Source organism: Cyanistes caeruleus, chromosome 5, assembly GCF_971803275.1.
Source record: "Cyanistes caeruleus chromosome 5, bCyaCae1.hap1.1, whole genome shotgun sequence".
Classification (NCBI taxonomy): Eukaryota; Metazoa; Chordata; class Aves; order Passeriformes; family Paridae; genus Cyanistes; species Cyanistes caeruleus.
The window spans coordinates 7,040,958-7,066,407 of record NC_141705.1 but is presented as its reverse complement, the minus strand read 5'-3'; the positions used below and the strand labels follow the sequence as shown (position 1 = coordinate 7,066,407).

Genomic DNA, 25,450 nt, shown 5'->3' with positions numbered 1-25,450 from the left:
TTTTATATATATATATATTTATATATAACTTTTGTATACTCTAATAGTTGGAGTTTTTACAGCAACAATTTATAGCACTTGCAAACTGTTTTGGATCTGTAAAATGCAACATCTTGATGTGGTTGTGCATACAGGGATGCTCCATCATTTGAAGCACTGGATGAGGCTTTGGGTGACCCTGTGTAGTCCAGGGTGTCCCTGACCATCATGGAGGGGCAGGGGTTGGACTAAATGGTCTTTAAAGGTCCCTTCCAAACCAAACTGTGATGTGGCTGATGGGACTGTGGGTAAAGGTGCAAAGCTTGACAAAGATGGCTTAAATGAAAGCATAAAGGGTATAAATGGAACTTGTCACTTGTTTGGTCTCTTGTCTTATATTGCCTTTTTTTTGCTTAGCAAAGAGGGAAGACATTTTTTCAATATCTAGTGGTACACTGGAAGAATCCTTTTTAATGTAGTTACGCCTGCTCATAAAGAAACTTAGATCTTTTGACTCCACAAACTTCCAGAGGATTTATGTTCCAGGTATCAGTAGAATTACATTTCAAAAATGTCAAAGAATTGTAAAAATGCTATTGCTAAATGTTATCAATGATCATGTATAAATTTATAGTATTTTTAATATTGATTTATGGAAAATGCAGAGTAAATCTGATTGGTCTTTACCATTTTAGTATGTTTAGGTGATAGAAATTGTCTTATTAAAGTAGGAGAAAGAAATGGTCCAGCATTTGTAATATAGTAAAAAAAACCCAACAAAACAAACCCAAACACATGTAATTTATAGATGGCAATGTACAATTTTTAAAAAAATATACTTTAATTCGGGTACTACTAAAAATTTAGTTTTACCTGGACACCTGAGCAAGCAATAGATAAATAGCCAGACTCGGTATCTTTTATTCTGACTAGAATAAATTGCTGTAGTCTGAAGAGTATGAGCTATAGTAGCAAAGCTTTATCCTTGGTATTTTCTTTAAGCCAGAATATAACTGGAAGCAGTCTTTGGAAGTCTAATCATGCAAAATGATTAGTTTTATCCTTCTTGCTTTCTTCTTTCTTCCAGTAACTGAGCAAAAATTGTATATGTAGTAGTTAATTGGTGAAACAGTTAAACTTCTTTTCTTAAAATCTATAATGAAAATTCTAATTAACACAAAATATTGTAAAATTAATTTGTACCTACTTGATTTAGAGATGCCTTAATTGAAGGATGTCAGCTGTATCCAACCTAGTGCTGCAGTACTGTACATCTTGACATCTTGAAAAGATGCAATGTTAGCTTTCCATAGGAAGAAAAAAAATCTATATTCTAAGGTTTGTGGTGTTGTGATAGTGATCCTGCTGTGGTGATATGTTGCTGCCCCAGGGCAGTAATATGGGAAAATGAAAAATGTGACCAAGAATTGTATTTGCCTTATCTGTAGAAAGTTATTTCATGAAAGTACTTTCTACGTCTAAAAGTAATATTGAAGAAATAATGCACAATCATAACATTTAAATATTACTCAGTTTACTTTTTGAGTGGAAAGTAAAGTATTCAATCTCAAAAATGTTTTCCCAGTACTTGACGTTCTTTCTTTCAGTAGCAAGGATGCACATATCCATAGAAACACAAAATGCTTGGAGTTGAAATGGACCTTAAAGATTGCCCAGAGGCCTGGCCATGGGCAGGGGCACTTTCCACTATCCCAGGTTGCTCCAAGCCCTGTCCAGCCTTGCCTTGGACACTTCCAGGGATGTGGCATCCACAGCTTCTCTGGGTAACTTATTCCAATGTCTCACCACCCTCACAGTAATTTATTTCTTCCCTGTATCCAATCTAACCCTGACCTCTGTCTGTTTGAAGCCTGTGCCCTTAGTCCTGTCACTCCATGGCCTTGTCAAAAGTCCCTCTCCAGCTCTCTTATAGCCCATTTAGGTACTGAATGATGCTCCAAGGTCTCTCTGGAGCCTTCTGTTCTCCAGGCAGGAGACCCCCAGCTCTCTCAGCCTGTCTCTGTAGCAGAGGTGCTCCAAGGCTCTCATCAGCCTAGAGGCTTCCTTTGGACTTGTTGTGTCCAACATGAGGCTTTTTGGTGTAGAGAAAAAAACACCTGGTCCACCCACAGTTCTTTTTCTAAACTTAATCAGTTGTAAATAAATTTCTAACCTAAATGTCTTTAAATGTGATTTTACTTTCAGAATAGAGCTTTCTTTTTTTCCCTACTCTTTCTTTTCCACTGCACAAGCATATGTTTTGTTAACCAGGAGTTTTAAGTTGTAAAGCACAGGTTTCTGGACATCCATGGGCTATTTTTAATAGTAGATCTGTGACAGATGAACCAGTTTCACATGTGGAGTCCGTGTGCCTAGCATTTTGATGTGGGTTTGTGTCTTTCTTGGAGACAAAAAAAAGGGTCAATAAATCAATAAAAGATTAAAAGTAATCTTTTCTCCTTGGTGGTTTGAATCCTTTCTAGCAACAGAGATTCATGAAATGCACCAGTAATTGTTTCCTTTCTTAGAGAATTCATTAACCAAGGCATTAGCTTTTTTATTGTCATGAGCGCTGATTAATACTTTGCATCCTGTTATACTTTCTCAGGTGCATGAAAATATTAAATACATATTATTCCTTTGAGTTTCTGATTCAAATAGTGATAATCTTCTGTTTTGAATTGGAGGCAGTTCAGTTTCACTGCTGTTCTCTCAAAGTCCCTGAGACTGTATTTCATTCATTTACACAATTCCTGGCTCTTCTATCCAAATCTCCAAAAAGGAGGAAGGTTTCCAGCTCTTCTGCCTGTTCAGAAAAAAAACCTCTCTGAATGGAGATTGATCTTCTTTCAGTCTAATGTTCTTTCTTTTCAGACTTAGAAAAATGCAGAAGTGATTAACACTGATCTAACAACTGACTTACTTGACATTTCTGGATGGTTTTTATTTGGAAGTTCCAAAGTACTTTGTAAAGCAGTAGTTGTGACGGATCTCTGGGCACTGGATGTGTGTTGCTTTACAAACCAAAGCAGCTGTGGGTGAAGTGAAGGATGCACCCATCAGGTTCAATTCCTCAGGTCGGGAGAGTATGAGGCAAAGCCAGGAATTCAGTATGTGAGTGAATCAGGTTCATGATGTTAGACCACACCAGTTTGTTCATTTTCCTTCCTTTAAATCTGTTCATGACTAAGACTGAGGATTGTTACAATGTTGGTCTTCCTGAAGAAATACCTGAAATGGAAGTTTTTAGAGATACTGTTTGATGAGAATCATAGCTGCAGTATGAGTGCACTTAATGAGTGTTTTCTGACACTAAAGAAATCAGTTCAATTTCACTTAAAAATGTATGTCTTAGGTCACCAGTCTTTAATAATTTTCTAATAGCTTGAGTTATTCAATGAAGTTTTGTTCATGACCTAGAAATCTGGGATAGCAGAGATGCTTCCCATCTGTCTGTAGTCATACACATCTGCAGTAATTCATTTTCAGCAGTGAGTAATTTTTGGCTTGTGGACAGATGTATAATTGAGAGAGAATGTTGCTAAGAGGAAAAAAAAAAAAAGCTCTGGGAAAAAACCCCTTATGGTGAAGACAAATACCTCATAAAAAGCTTGTAATGACAGAATTACTGCTGCAACCTCTTCTACTGTTTTCACCATATTCCTTGTCAAAAAGGCCATTTTACAGTCCTGTGTCATAAAAATAAGGGCTTATGATTATCAAATTATTACACTAAATTTTGGAAGGCATTTTATTTGGTGCTAAAGTAATTAAAAAGAAAGAATAGTCCAAAAGGGAATTCATAGCATTAAAAAATAGTGGACAATATGTCAAAAGCTCATAAGCCTTGGTTTTAGTGGTGTGCTGATAAAGAGTCTTCCTGGCCTTATTTTGAACATTTTTATCAACAGGAATAAACACCTTCACTCATAAATAGAGAAAAAATGCTGATGATACTGAAGTTGCCTTCCAACCTGGATGATTCTGTGATTCTGTGAAATTGTGTTCAAATTTTGGGTCATAAATACAGAAGGGGAGGCTGTTGGCTGTGTTCCTGGAGCAGAGAACCCCATTCTAGTAATAACTGGCTTTGCACAGGTGATGAAAAAACTGCTGGAGTGAGTACAAAGTCTTTTAATGTCAGATGTGGTCCCTGAATGTATTCAAGGACTGTGAAAGAGAGTGGTGAAAGTTTTTCTGCTTTGGATATTGATGTAACTGCTCCTGCAGTTACAAGGCTTTGTCTTGTTTTAGTACTCACCAACCAGTATTTTAGTGACTTCCTCTTGAATTTAAGGTTTGACACAATTTATGATCAGAAATATGACGTCCTAGGAGAGTATCAAGGAGCTTGGTCTCTTCTGCAAGTAGACCAAAGGATGGCTTGGTGATATCTAAGAGGTACCTGTGCAAAGAACATGAGGGAGTTTTTCCACCAGGCAAAGCTGCAATAAAAATCTAATCACTGGATGTTTAAGCCAAACTGACAAGCAAAACCAGCCAGTAATAAAGGACACTGACTTCTGGAAGAGCTTTCCATGTGCTAGGGTGGTGTCTGTGGCACTGTCAGTTTTTTAATTATGATCATTTTCTGGGTGTCTCTTAGGCTTTACATTGGAGAGATGGTCAGCTTGGCGATTCCAGCAGTACCTTTTGAGTGTGTGTTAGTACTAACTTGTTCATAGTACTAATAGCTAATAACTTCAGTTTTATTTTGCACTTAGGATGTTTTTTGTGCATCCCTGTGGGCTGTAAACCTCACTTTGGCAGGAGCAATCCCTTTTGTAGCTTATCTCTGCATTTCCTGAAAATGTAAGGGTGCCCATGTATTGGAAGGTGTTGCAGCTCCATCTCTTCCATGTGCTGGCTCCAGAAGTGGCCACTGGTTTGTGCTAGAAGCAAGTATCCTGTTCTGCTCTTGCCCTTTTAATGCAACACCTCATTTCTTGGCAAATGCTGGATGCTGAACTAAACAGACATTTGGTCAGTGGAACACAGTGCAGTCATTGCTGACTGTGAGAACAAAGCATGTGCTGACATTTTCCCTGCCTTTGGCATTTACCAGCTTATGGATTTCTGACCTGGGTTGGTGTTGTGGCTGTTATTATCAGTGGCCACTGATGTGTTTTCCATAAGCTTGTCTTATCTCTTTTAAGAACCACTTAAGGTTTTGGCATCCACTATACCTGTGACACCAGATGTTACAATTTAATTACATACTTCATGACAGAGCTTCCCGTTGTTTTTAATATTCTGACTTGCTATTTCACTGTGTGCTCCCCAGACATTGAGTTGAGACATGGAGTGTATTTTATATGCCTTTGTTGAATTCTATTCAGTCATACTGTCTTCAGGCTGGGGGAGTTTTTCAGCAAGCTATTTCATGCTTTGGACCATGGTTATTGCCTGTTCAGGCACTTTTTCTAGTCCTCCATCTTTTTGAGACAGATTCACCTGTGATTTAGGTAATGTCATTAGAATGTTTGGGGTTTTAGTCCTTTTCTGAGTAACTAATGTGTGTTTTGGTGTCTAATTGTCTAATGGCTTTGTTTTTGTGATCAATTTATTGATCTTGAAGCTCCCTGTACAGTTTCTCTTAGACTGTACTGACATCTAATGGTAAGGCAAAGTGGCTTAGCCATACTTAATGCCGAGATAAATTGTATGACAGGCAAATATAATTATGTATTTCCTTCTTAATTCAGTATTAGATTTCGTAAGACAAGATGGAATAACTTCAATTTTTGCACAAAAAGGCTGACATATACTTTTTCTTCTGGCAATTAATCTTTTTGTTCTGCTCAATGTGCCATACTTATTTTTAACCATAACTTAAACCTTTGCAGGAATATTTTTGAGCACAATGATGGTTTCATACTGCAGAAGTTTTCAGCATAAGTCACAGGATCCTCAGGGAAGGATGTAAGAAGGAAAGCTGTCCTGCTAAACTTGCAAAGAGGATGTTCCAGTGTTGTTGTAGCAGTCCCTGCTGCATTTTGAAGAAATACCCAAACAAAAGTCTTTATCTTCTTCTACTCATCCTCCTATTTGAGGTTCTTCCATATCTTTAATTGAAAAGTTTTCAAACACCAGTGGATAGGTACTTATACCAATGGATAAGTATAAGTAAAATATTCTATTTTATAAATAGAAAATAGAAAGAAAAAGAATTCAGATATTTCTCTTTATATTCCATGTTTAGGTGTAGTACACTATATAATTTCAAGTTGTTAGCATTACTTAACATCCATTATGAAACACCAGTCCTCTGATCCAAAATTTCTGTTTTATACAGAACTGATACTGCTGCTACTGACATTAGAAAGGTCCAGCTGCAAATTGTAGAGCTTTTTAAAGTGGGGCGTTTCTTTCTTACATCATAAACTTTAGTTTTTCTTTTTACAGAGTTAGAGCCCATTTCTTGCCAAGGCCTCAGAAAGCTGACTGCTTTACTGAGGAAATGCTTCTTTAAGTTAATGTTCAAATAAAAGAAATTTCTCTTATGTCATTTTACTTTTGTCTCTTCATCAACACAGTTAAATCCTCTCTTTTACCAAACACAAGATACTTGTTTTGTACTACAGAAATATTTTGAAATTTTGCTGCATTTCCATTTCTTAGTAATGATGTTGAGGTATGGTTGACTTCAATATAAAGATTTTTTTCATAGTGAGGGTGATGAGACACTGGAACAATTGCCTAGAGAAGTGTGGAGACTTTCTTATTGTCTCAAGGCCATGTTGGATGGGGTTTGAACAACCTGGTCTAGTGGAAGTTGTCCCTGCCCATGGCAGGAGGGTTGGACTAAATAATTTGCTTACTAGCTGAAACAAACAGTTACTGGAAAACAAAATGCATAATTATTTAGGAAAATTAAAGTATTTCTAACATGAGAAAAAGCACTTTCATTATATTTACTTAGTGTTTCCAGGGCTGTACAGAATGGCCACTTCAGGGCTCATGAGGTGTGATAGAAAATAGAGATGTTATCAGTTTGGATGGGAAGGAAGGAGAAGTAAAGTGTTAGTCTGGCTTGTCTTGGAAATTTATCCAATTTTTGATCATCAAAACTGATGACACTGGAATTTGGAAAGTAACCTTAGAGTGTTTATTGTGATAGCATTACATTATACTTTTTGATAGTTATTAGTAAAAAGGAAAAATATTTGAATCATTCACTGTAGTCTCAGACAAAGGAGTGCAAGCTGGAATGGCTGATTTAAGTGAAGGTTGAGATTGCCAAGGGTAACACAGACCTTCATGGCCTTATCCTCTAATGACCTGTCTGTTCTGTGAATGTAATTTCTGTTTTGGATTTCTCATGCTTCATCTTGTGATTTGGGGTGGCCTACAGATCTCTGCCTGCAACTGACAGTGGGGCAAAGATAGAAATCAACCTTCTGCACTTCATAGCCTGTGGGTGAGAGTCTGCCCAGGAGAGTTTGTACTCTGGATGTCTTTGGGAGTGAGGTAACCAGTCTGAGGTGGTGCAGTTTTTCTGTTCAGATCTAGCTGAAACTGCCTGGTCCACCCCTCACTCCCTGATTAGACTGATGCAAAGGAAATGCTCCAGGCCCTGGTCTTGTGGAATTTGTCACAACCCACACATACACAGGGTGTGTATAATTAGCCTACTGTTTTGCTCTCCGAAAAAAATTAATTTCGAAGTTTGCTTCCTTTTCATCCTCTTTCTATGGAAAAGTCATGGTTTTTGAATGGGCCTTCCTTCAAATCTTCTCACTCACAGCTAATGTTTGTCCTTTATTCATTACCAGTATTATCTAATTTGAAAATTGAATTCAAAGTTGATTTACTTGTTTATCATTTCTGTAGGATTTTCTCTCTCTGCTGGAAACATGTTGGAGAATCACTTTTCCTCTTACCTTGAAATCTCAGAGTAAAGCTCTTCCTTTCTTAAGAAAGAGTTAAATGCTCCAGCAATACCCAGAGACATATTCACATTAAAAATATACTGGAATCATATGCTTAACTGAAGGAAAAACTCTAATATTGTTTGCAGCAGTGTATATTTTGATCTAAAATGCATAGTGCTTAAAAGGGTTCTGTGCATTGATGGTATCTCAGATGACTTTGTAGATACTATTTGACATATAATAAGCACTATATGTTCTTAAATTGGATTCTCACTTAATCTTAAAATATTGAACTACAGGAGCCTGGTCTTAAATACTATTTGGTATTTGGTGTTCAGGTTTTTAGATCATCAGGTTTTTAAGCACTGTGCTTGTGTTTTTAATGAATTTCTCAAATACAATTATTCATGTTGTGGTTTAGCAATTGCAGTAACTAACACTTGCACAATTACAAGGCTTTTGTTTTGCTGGGAAGCGCTTCCCATATCATCATGTGCTCTTTCTGTCGGAACACGATGTGTAATAAAACTGTATGAGGGTTCAACTTAGAATGGTGTTAACATGTTAATTTATTTTTTCTCAATTATTTTTTAAACTTATGACAACTTGCTATCAATAAAATAATGTTAAAACAATGCTTGAAAGCAAAAAAAAAAAAATCCCGTGATTTATATGGTACACTTTGAAGCCACTGTAGACAGACAGAAAACATCTGGTGACACTTTCAGTGCTAGGTCAATAGTTACAGATGGTCTGTTCTTCACAGCTGTCATCCAGCTTTGTATGCAGAGTGACTACAGTGGAAAAATCTTTTGCTGAATGAATAAACAAAACAGCGCAAGGAGGCCAGCAGGCCTATGTTTCTACAAGATGGGAAATTAAATAAGCTATACAAATTTAAACCAAGACTAGTGTTTAAAATGTTCATTATATTCTGGTTTGGTTTTTATGTTTTAGATCTTTCTATGTGGTAATTGAAGGAAGTAAATTATAAAACAGGAATGATAAGCAAATAAATTAATGACTAGTTTAAGGCAGATTCTGTGCACAGGTTTGGGGCCTTGGCTTAAGCCAAGGCTGGTGGTTATGTAGTTCTATACTTACATAGTTGGCTTTTAAGATTACAAAATGCATGTTGGGTTTGATGTAATGCTTGTGCAGTCACAGCCACATTCAGTATTGAAGAACATTGTATTTTGGAAGAATACAAATTTTGAGAAATGTAAAAGTGAATTTCTAAAATGGCAACAGTCTTTGTTTTTTAAAAATAAAAAAAAAAAAGGGATTCTGCATTCCTCATAAGTTTTTCTTCTCCCCTTCATGATGTGATGTTACATTCAGCTGGAGTCACACACTGTGCAAAACAGCAGAAGAATCTTGTATTTGAGGATAAAGAGGTGTGGAGGGGAAGTGAAGAGGATGATGAAGCGAATGAAGAGTTAAAAGCATGATGAATGTTGCATATTAACTTCATTTTAATTTTAAAAAAAAGCACAAAAAGGAACTTTATTAAAAGTCCAAATGCACCAAGCAGGGCAGTAGTGGTAAAGATACTTAGTTTAAATGCAAATGTGCAGTTCTTGATACGCAAAATATTTTTCTTTATAATTTCACTTGGAGTTCATGAATCTTGATGATATGTTAATGAAATGTGCTTATGTTTGGTTTTAGTGAAGTTCAGCCTCTCGAAAGAAACAAGCAGATTTCTAGGTTCAGTCACTTGTAAGGCCATTTAATCCTATCCACTGATGTTGAAAGCTGCTAGGCAGGAATAAAAAGAAACAGGGAGGTTGATTATTTGGCTCATTTTAGTGTGCACAGTGCTTGTACTACAGTGTGCTCTGTGTTTGTTTCTCAAAGTCTGCTCAGATATTGAAAGGTGAATAAAAGTGGTGCTCTGATTATGCTTTTTAGAGCATCTGTATCCGTAGTTTTACCACATCCACTTGCTAGTGTGCATTTTATATTCTGCTATGATTAGGTTCTCATTGAGGGATTTTTCCTTCTCTCTCCCCATCCCCCTTCCCACTTCTCAGTGCTTTGGCTTTAAATGCAGCCTGCTTGTTGCAATGCCTTTATGCTGCCTTGCCCAGCTCCACCGTATCTGAAAAGTGCCTGGCTGTATCTGCTGCCAAAGAGCTTTGCCTAGTCATGCATAACCTGCTCCAAATGCCATTTACTTGATAGAGATGTTGGCATTCTCTGTTGTCACTGGGATGTGCTTCCCCGTGCCTGTGCCTCTTGACTTGGTTTCCTTCAACTTCCAAGCTGAAACCCTGAATTATGTTATCATCAAGAGCCTGCAAGTTAGTAGTGAAAGGAGTATTTTCTCTCACTGTGAGCTTTGTGATGCAAAGTTGTGGCTTTCCAATTTCATCTCAGGCAAACATGTTTCTGTCAATTTATAGGAATATGGACCTGTGCCTGCCCAAGGTGCTGCATGAGTTCGTGGTTTGTTGAGTGGAAGGGCAGAAAAGTGTTTGCCAGTGAAAAGGCAGAGAGCAGCAGCTGTCCTGGAACATTTCCAGACTGGCTGGTCCGAGCTGTGCCATGTGCTGTGTATCTCTGTGCTTAGAAGACAGTTTGCTGTGAAATAAATACCAGTTTACCTAATATGATTTAAGAACTTTTTGGGTTTTTTTTTAATTCTTTAGATTACATACAGATAATTTCTGATCATCTGGGCAAAGGTGCCAAAAATGATGTATTTTAAAGTTTATCTTTCTGTTCACAGGTAGAAATAAGCTTATAAAAGACCCAGCATTTCTACCTGGTGGCTGGTGTGAGAAGAGCATCACCAAGCTGTGTGGGGACGTTCTTTGAGCTTCCACTTTGATGTCTCTGATGGACAAACACAAAGTGAAGCGGCAACGTCTGGATCGCATATTTGAAGGTTAGACGTTTCAGTTTCTAATGTTAACTGTCTTAGTTTTGTGGAATACTGGTATTTTCTTTTGGTCATTCAGTGTATTTTTAATTGAGTTTTAGTTCCTGTTGAGATAAAATTGAATGTGCAAAATTGCTGGTTTTTGGGTGGAAACGGATCTAGACAAATAAAAGAAACTAGTCTATGACCTATTATACAGTTGAGTTGTTTTTCACCTTAGCATTTTACAACATTGTACCCAAATACTGTAAATGATTGTAGATTTATATAAAACAACAATTGCAGAAGGACAAGATGACTACATAGTGCTCTCAGGGCTCTTTCTCTACAGGCGTGCTTCATGTAGGTTGATTTAACAACTTGTATCTGATCCTTGAAAGGAAGTAAAAAGTCAGATGAAAACAAAACAAAAATTGCAGGAGACCCCCAAATGTTAAATGAGTATTAATAAAAATAGCATGAATTCTAGTGAAAGGAGTTGTAATCATTTCAGTCTGTCCTTTTACCTTAGGTCACATATGATGAATTGCGTATTCCTGCAATTCTCTCCAAAAGGGCTTTTAGAGCTTGTATGAAAACAGGTCAAGGGATAAGTTGTACTGTTTTTAAGAATATACATGAATGGTTTGGACTAAATTAATTTTTATATTAAAATGTTAGTTTCTTACTAAAAGGCAAGGGAATAATTAATTTCTTTTTGACATGATGGGAGACAGTGTACACATGTGGTGGGCACATGGTCTCTGCAACATATTAAATGATGTGAACTGGAGGTAAAACCTTTGCCTCCTCCACATGTTGGTCTTGAGACCCTTTCCCAGCAGCTGTGTTGTGTGAGGAGTCCCTGGCAGTGGACCTTACCTCCTTCTTTGTGCCGATGTGAGTGAGACTCTACCATGAGCTACATTAAGAAGGTGACTCCTATGAAAACCTTTTGTTGGCATATTTTCCATTTAGGTAAATTCCTCAGTCCAGGTCACTGTTCAGCTGACAGAGCAGTTGCATGGAAGGGGCAGTTGGAAAAGCTCAGTAGGGTTGCTGGGACTGTTTAGCCTAATGTAGCCAGAGAAAGACACATTTCATCCAAATATCAAAGGATGCAGCTCCACATTTGGTGTGGGTGATTAATCTCCTTGTCAGTCTTTTAAAACTGACCAAGCCCACCCATGGTTGCCAGGTCCAGAATGTTACTGTGTCCCACCTAGACTGCCTGGCCAAGTGGCTAGTTGATCCTTCTCGCTGGAGACTGATCCCTGCTCAGAGAAATGGGGAACTGACTGCAGAGGATGATGAAATTGGGAAGGCTGCCCCACTTTCTGTGCGTCTCTAGAACCAACCTGGGAGTGTGCAGGCTCCTCTTCTCTACTCCCAGTCTCAGCTTTCCATCCTAGAGTTTCTGTATCCAACTCTTCAATAAAAAATGAAAAAATATAAACTTTTTTTTTTTTTTGCCTCTGTTAGTCAGCTGAATTGACAAGTTGTGAAGAAGAATGACAAACCTGTCCCTTTTGATGGCAGCCAGCAGTTAGAGCAGCTCAGCCCACTCAGTGCAACTTCAGCCTTCTTATAGACTTATTATATTGAGCAACAGAACAACGTAAGAGGCAGAAAGTCTGTGATGACGTGGGAAGGAACATTACCAGGAATAGAGGTGACAGACCAGCAGCCACTGTGACTGAAATAGCAGTGGCTTCCCCCAGGCTTTGTGCTCACATCCAGTGATGCTGTTTAATCAGTGCCTTTTGTCTGGTTTGTTTGTCCCTGCCCTGCACAATTCACTGCATCCATCCTATGGCAAAATCTGTGTGGCCATGCAGTGGAAGGCATTGATCCACTTGAAAAGTAATGTAGGAAAATAAGGGTTTTTTTAGCTACCTCTCTGCTTCCTTAATCCCATTTACCAAATAGCCAGGTTGGGAAAATAGAGTGGGAAGGCTAGGCAGAAGATGATCAGGAAGAGGGGATAAAACAACAGATATTTATACATGCTTGAAATTTTATGGCTATGGGAACCCAATTTGGCTCCCAAGTGTTGGAACTGTGTTCTGCTCTTGTGTGTCTATATGTTCAAATGTTCTTTGAGGCTTGTAAACACATTTCCCTGTCTGATAATTTCAAAATAGCATCAAAAGGGACAAAAACTAGGGGGGATTGGTTTGTTTTATAATGGCTTTTTTTCTACATATGGTCCTGTTCAGGTTTAAAAATTAATTTTCCAGAATTGTTTTCTGATGTATGTGCCTTTCATAACACAACCTAAATATTTTATAATTTAGAAATATGTAAGATGTTTTACAAAGCTCAGGGAATGTAATGAGCTGTAGAGCTATTAAAGGTGGTTTATCTTCTTGGTCAGCTTTTCTGTTCATCAGTTTGTGCATTGCTTTCTTCTCTTGAACTTTTCCTTAGAAGAGAATATTTTAAAGATGCACTTTATTTCTATTGCAAGTTCACTTAAAAATAAGCTGTAATAACTTACTAACTGCACTATGTATTTTTTCATGAATTTTTGAACATAATGTAGCTTAATGCAGCTGAGTAAGTGATTTTGTCACTGAGGTACCTATGATTCCCTCTGATGATTACTTAAATATGAAATTGAATATTTGCTTTTAATTCCGAAGCTGTTTGCAATTATATTTTTTGTGCACTTTTCAATGTTTTGCTATTGAAGTCTATCCCTTAAAAAAGCCAGGTATTAAATTCTGGTTTCTAACTTCCACAGTAACTCATTCATTCACAATGTAACTCAACAATTCACAGTAACTGTGAATTATGCTTAGGCGTAAGGACATGATTCGAGGCACTCTGAGATGCTAATATTCAACTCACTTCACAATTTGTAAAATAACATTTAGGATTCTTCCCTTGGAGATAAATGGTATCAAGACATGTGAAGGATTAATTAGTTACTGATTATATTGTTCTTTGTCCCCCTCTCCGGTGAGGCTGGTGATTGCAAAGCATAATTATAGTAGTATACATTTGGCAGAACAGTTGGAAGTGTCACAGTGCAAAAATAAAATGTGTTCATTTTGTGGGTAATTTGGAAAATTCAAAATGTTTTTGGCATTTTGAAAAGTTGTTATCTCTAATTAAGGTATTATTGTGCTTTATATTGTAACAAACTGTAAACAATGCTGTTTATTTGCTTATATTCTAGAAATCTTTAATTAAATGCGTGTATGTTTTACTGACCATTGCTTGGCAGTTACCTTGGGATGTCTGACCTCTGTTGCATTTGCTGGGTGCTAATAGATGAAGCAGGAAGGAACAGAAGGTGATGCATGCAGGGGGAATGTCTGAATTGTCTGTAAATGGGTTTGGTGAACACTCTGAATGATTTTTAAATACATTACTTTGGCTGCCTGAGCACTGTATATTTATTATACACTGCCTTTGGTGGGTATCCAAGCTTTAGGGAGCACTGCTGGAGGAAGAAAGGGGCTTCTCTCATTTCTTCTTGCTTGTTTGCACAGGTATTAAGGATTAAAGTACAGCACAATGCTGGAAATGGAACTGGAAAATTGAGAGTGACTTTCCCAATTAGGTAATTGCTTGAAACCAGGAATTTCTTCCCAGAGCACCTCATGTGATATTTACACAGCAAAGACTGCAACATGTGCCAAGTACAAGTCTGTGAAGACCCTGTCTGTCCCCAGCCAGATGTTGGGGTTTTTTTTCCCTTCTGGTTTTGATGAAGCTAAAAGCATCTTGGCATTCAGAATGCTCAAATAATAATTTCCTATTTTTTTTTCTTTTTGTATTAATGTTATTCTTTGTATGCATGTTTCTTCATCTTTTTAAAAAGTACCCAGAAGAAAACTTGGAATGTATGTTAGCTATTTGAACAGTGATGCTTTATTACCTAAGAAATGAAGAATTGGCTGGGATTGTAAATTGGAAAAGAAAGTGCATATTAATGGGATGAATTTCTGAAATTTCAGATAAAATCTGTCATCTTTGCTTTTATGAAGGGCAGCCTTTCTTTGGGAATGTTTGATTACTGGCAAATACCCAAGTGTGATGTACTTTGAAGGACAGTAAAAGTGCACGATAAATTAATAGTTTCTTTTCAAGGATGTGGCCTGGGCTTTCTTTCCCTATAAGGAAACATCTGTGTTTTTAGATGTCCTTTTTTCTGCTTGAGATTTAATAAGATGCATCTTCAGTTCATAGTTGATGTGGAGTATGTTGATGGTTCCAGGAGGAATGCAGAGGGGAAAAAGCAGCTTTGGATTGACTTTGATTGTCTTCCCAAATTGGTAGAAAAATCTTGTAAAAAAGAGTAACTTAATTAGAAGAAAAATGCATTCACTTTCCTGATTTCTTTTTCTTGTGTGTGTAATAGCTTGGCTTCTCAACAAGTGGGAAGTACCAGAGTGACAAATACCAAGTGTTTTTTCATGACCATTGATGGATCCTATCTAGTTTGTGTAAACTCTGATTTAACCCCTTGCGGTTGTGTGTGAGGTAATTAAGTTTTCTGCATATTAATAAGTAGATGGCCTACTTTGGCAAGGTCTGGGCTTCCCCTGAATTTCAAAAAGAATTTTTTACTAAAGCTGGTCTGTACCATGTACATCAACTTGTACCATGTACAAGTTGATCTGTAAATAAGAGGAAGGAGGAATAAATGTTTCCAGGCAGTGAGTGCCCTCAGCTCTTTCTTAGGTAAGTGGGAATTGCAGATGTCAAATTCTTCGGAGAACAAGAGCTACAGTTTTCTTAACTGCCATCCAAATTCAAACATGTTCTTCCTTGTCTCACTTGCAGCACATACTGGAGAAAAAAGAAAGGAAATAATAAAATGCACAGGCAATGGTAAATCAAATAGTACTTTAGAGAGTTTTCTTCCTGTGTACTGATCTTAGTTCTGGGCATACTTAATATGCCAAATGTTTCTTAAAAAGGGATTAATGGGCTGCCCTCGTTGCTTGGTGTCTTTGACAGACTTCAGAAGGCAGCTTAGTCAAGGGTTTAGGGCAGCAGAGGGAGCTAAAAGATTCCTAATATTTTATCATTTGTTTCCTAAGTCAAAGTAGCTTCTTTATAAAGTACCAATTAACCTTTGCAAAAATGTGATTTTCTAACCTTAAGTGCCTTCAGCAAATACATAAGGATTTAAACTGGAGTAAATTCCTTTTCTTTGTAGCAATCCAGTATAAATTAAATTAGGAATCAGATAGTAAGAGCTACCAAAATCTTTCTGCAGGAACAGCCATCAGACCTTTCAAGTGTAGCAAATGGGTGTTTAAGCAAACAGAGTTTTCTATGAATAGCCTATAGAAGAATATTCTATAAGTAAATCAATTTACATTCAGATACAAGCATTTTAACATAAAAATTCACACTTTGGTGCATTGCATGCAAGCATGTTGTAACAATTCAACACTGTTTTTCTGTGTTTTGTTTGTAAAAACTTTGGAAGTATTTTTGAACATGTGCTAATACAGAGAATTAGGTAAAAGTTGCCTTCAGGGAGTGGGGAGGGTATACTAAGATGAGTTGACTTTAAAATAATAACAAATGGTGCTACCAGGAATCTCAGTGTAACAAGATTGCTTGCCTCTTTCCAAAGGAAAATTATCTGTATATTTGGGTTATTTTTACTCTACTGCAAAAGCATCTTTATCTCATTAGAATTATAGTGTAAATGCCTCATGCACAGGCTTGTGCTTGGTTTTGGGCTTTGTCCTTAATGTCAGTATTTGCAGTGTGAAGTGTTTTTTAGCTTTCTTTTGGCTTTGTGCAGTAACCTGCATCTGAATCTTCACCTAGACAGGCTTTGGATTTGCATCCACTTAAACACTGCAATGTTGCAGAGGTATTACAGTAACAATGCAAGTTGTATGAAAAGAGAATTGGCTTAGAAGCCCCTTTTGCTCTAAATGATGTTAAATAGTAGCTGCTGATGAAAAACATTATTTCAGTAACAAAATTTGAGCGGAAAAAATATCTAAGGAGAAAAGAATCTGAGAATTTTAAGTTTTGCTGAAATGTTCATGTCACTGATTTAAGCTATGAATGTTGTAAAGAAGAGCTGCAATTTTGTGGTGTCCAGCACCATGCATTTATCACATTTGTGATGTGTTGTCACGTTTTGGTTGGTATATTAAAATAAAATACACTGTTTGGTTATGACAGCAATGTTCAGCTGTGATCCATCCAGAAAGTTGCATCTTGACACTGTAGTAAAGTCAAAATAATTTCCCTTAATGGTAGTGTCAAATACAGTGTAAAATACAGAAAATAATATAGCATGACACTGGTTTTACAGGGTTGTATTAATTGTATTTGTAGTATCAGATATTTGAATCAGAACCCAGTACAAAACTACACCTCATCTTCTAATTCCTGAATAATCTCCAGAGAATTTATTCCTCCTATTCTTCTATTAATAAAAATATTTTCAGGCTAGATATTCAGCTTTTATACAGTACAGATGAGTGCCTGGTAAAAATTTTAAAAGCTTCAGAAGTCTTAAGTACTTGATGGTAATATGTACTTATTTCTGCCTGGGGTCAGGGAAGATGCTCTGATGTTGCTTTACACTGTGCTCTGGAAAACTGAACTGTACAAAGATTAAGTGTCTAGGTAAACATACTGAAAAATTTACATAGTCATCTAATTAAAGCAGTCATGTTCAGCTTTCACAGAGGCAGTTCCCATCCTCAGGGAAGTGCAGTCTGAGATGCAAAAAAGGATTTTATTTTGTTTCCTCCCCTAGTGCAGTCAGGATGGGAGTGTGATTATGCAAGTGGAAACAAGAAAATAAAAGCAGAGACAGTCTTTTAGTGCTGGAGGCTTCTGCTGCTCCATTCTTGTGTCCTGGTTCCAGGAGGTCAATATTGATCTTGAAGGGTGCCTCTCCTTTAACAGAAGGAGTTGCATGGAGGCTTTGCCAGGGAGGAAGTATCTAGCAGAGATGTCCCTCCTCATGAGAGAAGTCATTGTGGTCTGATGGACAGGTCATTTGGAGTTAAGACACCTGTGTTTTATCTTGTAGCTCTCCTGAAGTCAGGCAGCAGCTTAGAAAAACAAAAGCATCCTTCTTTTTCTGTGGCAGAAAACAGTCAGAGACATTCTGGGATATAAATAGCAGCAGGCTGTTGTAATACTCTTGGAATCCCTTTAAAACATGAGGCTTTGCTAATTGTGAAAATACCTGGCACTTGCTGCAGGTGAAAACACACCCTTTGGTACCGCTGGAGAACTCTGCAGTGGTTTGTGGCCCTGCTCAGACACCTAAATAAAAATGTTCCTCCTTCCGCCCTTTCCTATGAGAACTACATCTAAATTGCTTGTGACTTTGAGCAGATGTATTTGGGATATTTTAAAACTAGAAATTAGCTGGTAAAAATTATTCATGTTTCTCTTTCCCCTGATGCTTATTTTTCAAAGTATCCTCCCATGCACTGAATTTTCAAACCTTTCATTCTGCCAATTAACTGGAGACACAGCAAAAAAACACACCAAAAATTACAGGCAGCGGCAGTAGGAGAGCAAAAGGGGAAGAGTAAAGACTCTTTATTCTTTTGATCCTACCTGTATTTTTCAGAAAGTTTCCTTGTGTGCTAGATAATGACACTCAAATACAATTAGACTATGACTCCTGCTAATAGGTAATCAAGAATAATTATAAGTTTTAATTAAATGCACGATAAATGCCTCTTTTTGTCAAGGAGTGCGCATTTGAAGAAATAGTTTTATTAAGTGCTAAGAAAACTTTTTCCCAGACAATTTTATCACTATTTCTTGTTCCCTGCTGTTCCTTTCTGTCTTGAAGATTGCATCAGTCACACGCATGTGGTTTTTTCCTGGGTATCAAATACCACTTAGGCAGGTGTTACTTAATTTCCACAACATCTGCCAGTCATTTTTGGTGGTTGTTGTTAGTTTAGCTAACCTGCAGATGGTCATGTTTGCCCGTTTGTGCAGTGCTCCACACACTCCCATGCGTGTTCCCCAAGTGCTGCCCTTCACTTCCATGCAGGCATCATCAATTTATCAAACTCAAATAATTTTGTAACAGTTACATTTTCTTGCATTAAACAAAAGCAGCTGCGCTCTAGCTATCCTTATCTGCATGAATGCATAGATTGTAAAGGGCTTTTCTGACAAACAAGACAGAAGTTTAGAATTTCAAACTGGAATTTAGGGCATGTAAGTCAGAATGAGTCGACACTGATGTTTAGAAACAATATAATAATGCAGAGAATGAATTAGTTACCATAGTAACTGCTTTGTTTTAATAATTTGGTGGGGCAATGAATAGAAGGAGCTCAGAAAGAACTAGTATCACTCTTAATTACATGTTGTGCAACGAGAGAGGTTTTGTTCATTAATAGTGGAAATTAATTTGATTTTATAACAGATTGAAGAATGAATGTATAAGTTTTACTTTGGAAAGGCAATAAGAATGATTTACAGGTTTTTTTCTTGTTTTTTCTACCCCCTGGGAAAAATATAATCACATTTTACATTTTATTATGGCAATGCAGATTATTGATTTCTTAACAATAAAACATGCTCAGTATATTGCATTGTAAGCGTGGCTTCAATCTGTGCGCCGTGATTTGTTGCCTGGCAGTTGTTGGCAGCCTAGCAACATGCTTCAGTCCAGATCTGCAGAAGGATGTAGACACCCAAAGTTAGGAGGTACAGGGAAGGCAGGTTTCTCAGCACTTCAAAACCCATATAAAATCATCAGCACCTTGAAATCCCTTTGTACTTTATGGATGAAATTTAAGTACATTCCACACTTTCAAGATCACAGAATGGCTTGGAAGGGACCTTAATGATCATCTCATTCCAACCCCTCTGCCATGGGCAGGAACACCTTCCACTAGACCAGGTTGCTCAAAGTCCTGACCTTGTTAATTTTCTTTCCTCTTGCAGATTTGAGCAGTTTTTTGCGCGTTTTGTGCATAAGACAAGGCAGGATCCTCAAACTGAACGAGCTCTTACGGAGGCAGACGCAGAGCGAGCAAAAGCCTCCTGTGATGGCAGGCAGCACGAGTCAGCTGGAGCCTGTTTTGCAGAAAGATGGAGGCACAGTGGTGCTTTACTCCAGGATTTCGTGTGCACTGCCTGTCCCAGCGCCTCTCACGGACGCCTCTGTGCTGACGAGGCCGTGTCTGGAGACTGGCAGGTCTCATGGAAGGGATTACTGCTGATGTACCACTGGAGCCTTTCACAGGGCACAGCCTCTAATTTGTGTCTGCTTTCTCATCTGGTGCCCTTTTTTTTTTAATTCTCCTTGAGACTACTGGCAGCTTTTGGCTGAAATTTGCCGGTGAGTTAAAGATTTAATTACGGAGGGCCCAGTGGGTAGATGGACAGACACAATTAGGTGAGCCTGGCTTCCTTTGAAAATCTGTCTGAAAGGTGCTTAGACACTGCAGACAGAAATAAGAAATGCCACCTGATTACTCCTTGGCCAAGGAAGTGATGTCTATCACCAGACCCAAATCATGTTCTCTCCCTAAACCAGGCAATCTTAGAGTTAATTCTCAAAGCACTGCTCTTTATAGTGGCTCCTCAATAGGTAAAGATGTCTTCCCAGGAACTTTCTTTTCCAGGTTAGCATCAATCCAAAGCTGATTAGTTTTTTTGAAGGGAGGTTTGTTACCCTTTCTGTGTTGTTTGCTGATTTGTGCTGGGTAATGCAAGCTCAGCTCATTGTGTCAGGGGATAAAAAAAAGGAATAACTAAGCTCAGTAATGACTCAGGAAGGGAAATTCAAGCTTCTCTGTTTCTAGTGCTTCTGTGTATGTACATTCTGGAATGAGATTTAAAACTATGGATTGTTTCTTCTCTTTGAGGTGAGTGCCCCCATCACTGGGCTGTTCATGTCCTTGACACCTCTCTAGTCTCATAAGAAACTTGCTTTAAAAAAAAATATTTCTAAAAGCTGTGTATCATATCTCCAGACTATCTTTTCTTCCTTCTTCCCCTATCACTTAGCTGTATCTAAATAAAATTAAATTGTGATGGTTTTGAAACCCTAACTTGGTTTGAACTTTCCTTGGTACCTAATCCTTCACTAGAATTCTGAAATGTTTGTTAATATAATCTTCAAGTTTACAAAATCCTTTCCTGTTTAATTTTTGTGTGTCAGTCTGTGAAACTTCTCAAAATGTCAGATGATTAGATGTGTTTTGCCCCCTGTCCAAGATGTTGATGGAGGGAAGTAAAAGGAAGTTCATTCCAGAGCTGCAAACATACAACAAAGAATTTTTTAGTCATTTGTTTCCTTTTATCTGTGTTAACCATAAATGAGTGGTTATTTTATAGGTTCCTTGTGATTACAGTAATCAAGAACACAACTGTATCCTGAAATAGTTGGTGAAAGAAACTTCACAGCAACTTCTGAAAGGTGCTGGTATACCAAGACCAGCACTGGTGCATCTGATAGTGTGTGGTCTTGCAATCAAATGTGGTCTTTAGCTGCCTTTTCCCCTGCAATTCTGAGTCTCATTTTCTTTGTTTTACTGCTTCTCTTTTCTAATGAGGGAATAAAATAATTTTTGTTTCATTCCCAGTTTTCTAATGTTTCTTAAATTATTCTTTGTGATATGGGTTTGGTTTTTTTTTTGCTTGGTGATACACAAGTGTATTTCCACTGAAATTCATTAGCATTAAATGTTAATTTTTTCATTTAATGATCAACTCTGTGCCATTCACTCTGATTTGCATTAGTCTTTTATGAATGGAGACACCTCCAAATATGTTCCTAAAATCATAGTTTTCCACATAGTTTCAAATTATTTACCAGTTTACTAAGGGATCATTTATGGAAAACACTCCTGCCCTGCCTTGAAGTTGTGGATTCCTCCTTTTTAAAAGAAATACCGATGAGGTTTTCATGTCAGCTCTCCTGGTGGTGCCAAAGGCTTGTTGGATACAAGCTGTGGTCTTTGCTGAGCCATGAAGTGCTCCAGAGAGATGATTGACTTGTACCTCCTAGTACAATCATCTAATTGGAAATCATGCATGTTGAATAAAGTTTGTTGGATTGTTCTAGATAAAAACCTTGCATTTTATGCAGTTTTAAAAGCTCTATTTTTAAATTATTTATGAGGCAGGCTTGTAACTTAGCTTAAACTTGCTTTAACTTACAGTCAGGTTTATCCTTTTGCATTGATAAAATTTGACAGAAAATTTTTCTGCTAGGAGGATGGAGTTCAAAGTTTAAAAAGGTAGCTTAGCCTCGTTATACAAGTCAGTTATGAATGTTCAATTTAACAGGAAAGAGTTGTACTAATAATTGTGTTAATTGAGCCCAGTTGGCACATACAAGAGAACACTATTATATTTTGGAGTACTTACTTTTAATAACTTCATGCATCTCTTAAAATTCCTTTTGAGTACATGTGAGTACCCATACACGATACAGATCACTCGAAATGCAATCAAATATTTTGTATCCAAAAATGAGCTATTTAATTTGTAAACCTTGTTTAAACAGGTAGTTGGGGTATTCCTGCACCTGACTCCTCGGTCTTGGAGTAGCTGTGACCTCTAGTTTGCCTCATGTTTGTGCCCATTCTGTCTTTTGTATCCCTTGTTTAGTTCTTTGGTCTGGATGCAGTTTGTATCTGTTCCCCCTTTTGTTTTCTCTTGATGCCTGAGTGTGGCAGAGTTTGTTGTTTTATCAAAGCTGGACTCTGGTTTCTGGAATTCTTTGCCTGTTTGCAACAATTCCATAGGCCAGAACTGCCACAAGGTACAGAAATTAAAGGCTTATCAGCATTTCTCCACAGGATCATAGAGGTATATTTTCTGTTGAAAATCTTTCTTTAATTTGGTGTTTTAGTTCAACTACATTACACCCAGCATAGAAGGAGGTTGATTTATTAGTTGCAATTAATTTAAAAGGCTGCTGAATACTCCCTGCTTCCTTCTGCAGTATGAGTGGCTTTTTTGATATTTTGGTAAGTTTTCAAATGTAGCTGAAGCATGGGACAGACCCTGACTTAGGCTGCCAGGTTTACAGATGCCAGTGTTTTTATAAGCCTTTAATTGTCTTTTGAATAAAGACTTCATAAAATAGTAGAAACTGAGTTTTCATGATTTGTAGAAAATCCATAAATTTATACTTAATTTAGCTGGGCTACTTTACTATCTGAAAGGTTGAATTGATATAAAGGAGTTTAGCTTGGCAAAACTGCTAGAACCTCTTATTTTAGGTAAATGTACTGAAAACTGTAAAGTTCTAGAAAAGTGATTCTATGCAGCATTCCTTGGCTGTGAAGGACAGAGCAGGGGGAGGGAGGGAAAGCTAAAATTATACCTAGGAGCACGCTCAAGATATCATCATATCCTTGACACTAGGAGTATAATCTTTGTTGTAGATTGGCAGTAATGCCTAATGATTTTGTATCCAAAACCAGATGACATTGTTCTCCCCACTGATATATGCATAATGCTTTTTTGTGGTTTCTATTAATGATGTATTTCCCTTTTAATCAATTACATCTCAATTACATTATGTCCTTTCAGTAGCATTAAAGGATTATGGGTTGAGAAAATAAAAACTAATTTGGTAAGAAAGTATAAGCTGGATAAAAGGAGTTAATTTCAAAAAAACCCACTTCAGTATTCATCCACTGATGATGATTCAAGAAACAAGATATACTGACACTGTTGCCAATATTTTGTCTTTTATGACACCTAAAATACCAGGCCCTCGAACCAGTTACCTTCAAGCATTAGTTGAGTGTTCAACTGCACCTACTCCATCATCTTTTGTGACCTGTGGTGCTAATTTTATTGTAAAAGATGTTTTCCACAACAACAGTCAAGTTGCTAGTCAAGTACAAGGAAATGTAATATTTAATGTAATATTTAGCTGAAGTAAGCAACACTGATTTGGTTCTGTTTTACTTCCTGAAACGTTTTTTGTTTGGCCTCTGTAGAAGGTAAGAGTAAGCTTTTTCTTTCTAGGTTTATTTAAGAATAATATTGGTCATATGATGTTATCAGCAAGAAGAGAATCAGCATAGCTGCTACTAAGACAAAAATGTATCTAGACTTGAGGTTTCAGCAGTTGTTAAGGTTATTTTAAGATGCACTCACCATTTGAAGATGTTCCATTAATGCTTGAGATTAGCATATTTTTTAAATGGCAGGAAATTTGACAGAAACATTTAGAGTATGCTGGATGGGATGTTTTCAGAACTCGGTTTCTGTGAAGCTTGGCAATAATCCTCCTCCCCAGTTTTATGTTTTTCAAATATGACAGTGTCTTTTCTAAAAACACTTGTCTGGTTGATAATAAAGTGGAAGAAAAGATTGCTTGATAAACCAGGGTGTCATTCACTGAATTTGGCGTTAGTCAATTCAGAAGTGATACGGAAAAAATGCATTTACAGTTTTATTATGATACCTATACATACACTGCAAAATACCATAAAAGCTTTCTGTAGCAACTGAGCATAAGCACTGTGACCTGTCAGCTGAATCAGGTCATTGGGAAAAACTCCTCAGCTCTCATTTTCTCTGGACATTTTATTTTCTTCTAGTTCTAAATTTCATAATTTTTACTGTATTTCATAATACAGGAAAAACCATTCTAACCTCATATTTTAGGGACACAGTGATGTCCATGATATCTTAATTAAATCATAAATTGCTGACAGTGTATTGATTATTGATCTTGTAGCTGCAGCCTGCATTGACAATGTTGGGATGTCTGTTCTGGCCTCCACCAGTCAAATGAGGGAAACAAGAATTCAAACAGCTGGTGTGGTGTACAGATGAAAACTCTTGACAGAAGTAAGCTATGCACTCAGGATTGTTTTTAGGTTTGCTGATGTGATTTGAAGGTGCCTTCCTCAGATATCCAAGCTATGAGTGGCATCCTGTAAACACCTAGGAGGTTGGTGAGGGCTGTTGGGAATTGAAAACAGGCGCCTTTAGGAAGCAGTTCAGGACATGCCTGAAGTTTGTGATCTTCTCCATGGCTGTATGCGGATCCAGCTGGCAAGCAGGAGTGGGGAGCACTAACATTTCTCCTTGCAGAAGTCTTGATGAGCTGTGCTTGAAAAGTACCTGACTCAGCACTGCACTCTACGCTATTGATAGTCAGAACATCAAGTCCCTTTCTGGGAATAAGGAAGAAGACTTTAACCTACTTTAATGGAAGTGTAGCACTTAAAATATTCTCTTCAGCCCTAGGACTGGAAACAGTGTCCTACTTCCCGCACAGGAGTCCAAAACCCCTTTCCTGTTATCTTTGCAAACTTCTTTCCATTCTCAAAGTGATGATAACCAGCAGGCACCAAGAGAAACTGCTGTGTGTAGGTGTAGAAAGCATTTCTTCATACATCTGGTGAGTTATGAAGCTCTACTGCAGGATATTTTAGGTTACTGAAGTTTCACAAGGGTAGAAAGAGTGAAAAGGTTCGTGGACGAAAATCCACTGGGTTTGCTGAAACAATTCTGATTGATAGAGTTCTTGAATGGCAAATTGCTGGTGGCAGGGAGAGATTTTGAAATACAACTCTTGCCCTTTTTTAATCTTTTTCTCACTCTGTTCCTGAATCTAGCAGCAAGGGAAAAAAAACCAAGAAAACAACAAACCAAACAGTCACTATTTAGCAAGATGGATCTTTGGTCTGAACCCATAATAAACTTTTCTTGCACCCTCAGTTGTAGAAGGCTTCTGTCTTCCTTGCCTGAACTTAGTAGAACTTTGGAGAGT

General features: G+C 37.5%; 1 long non-coding RNA gene across 3 annotated transcripts in view; it reads left to right on the top strand.

Moving 5' to 3' along the window:
* Positions 1-10,746, top strand: part of LOC147652902 (uncharacterized) — a 54,019-nt gene extending 43,273 nt beyond the window's left edge. For all 3 annotated transcript variants that reach the window (XR_015287052.1, XR_015287051.1, XR_015287050.1), the window contains one exon: positions 10,588-10,746. This is a non-coding gene — a long non-coding RNA (uncharacterized LOC147652902). The remainder of the gene's footprint in view (positions 1-10,587) is intronic.
* Positions 10,747-25,450: the final 14,704 nt, after the last annotated feature.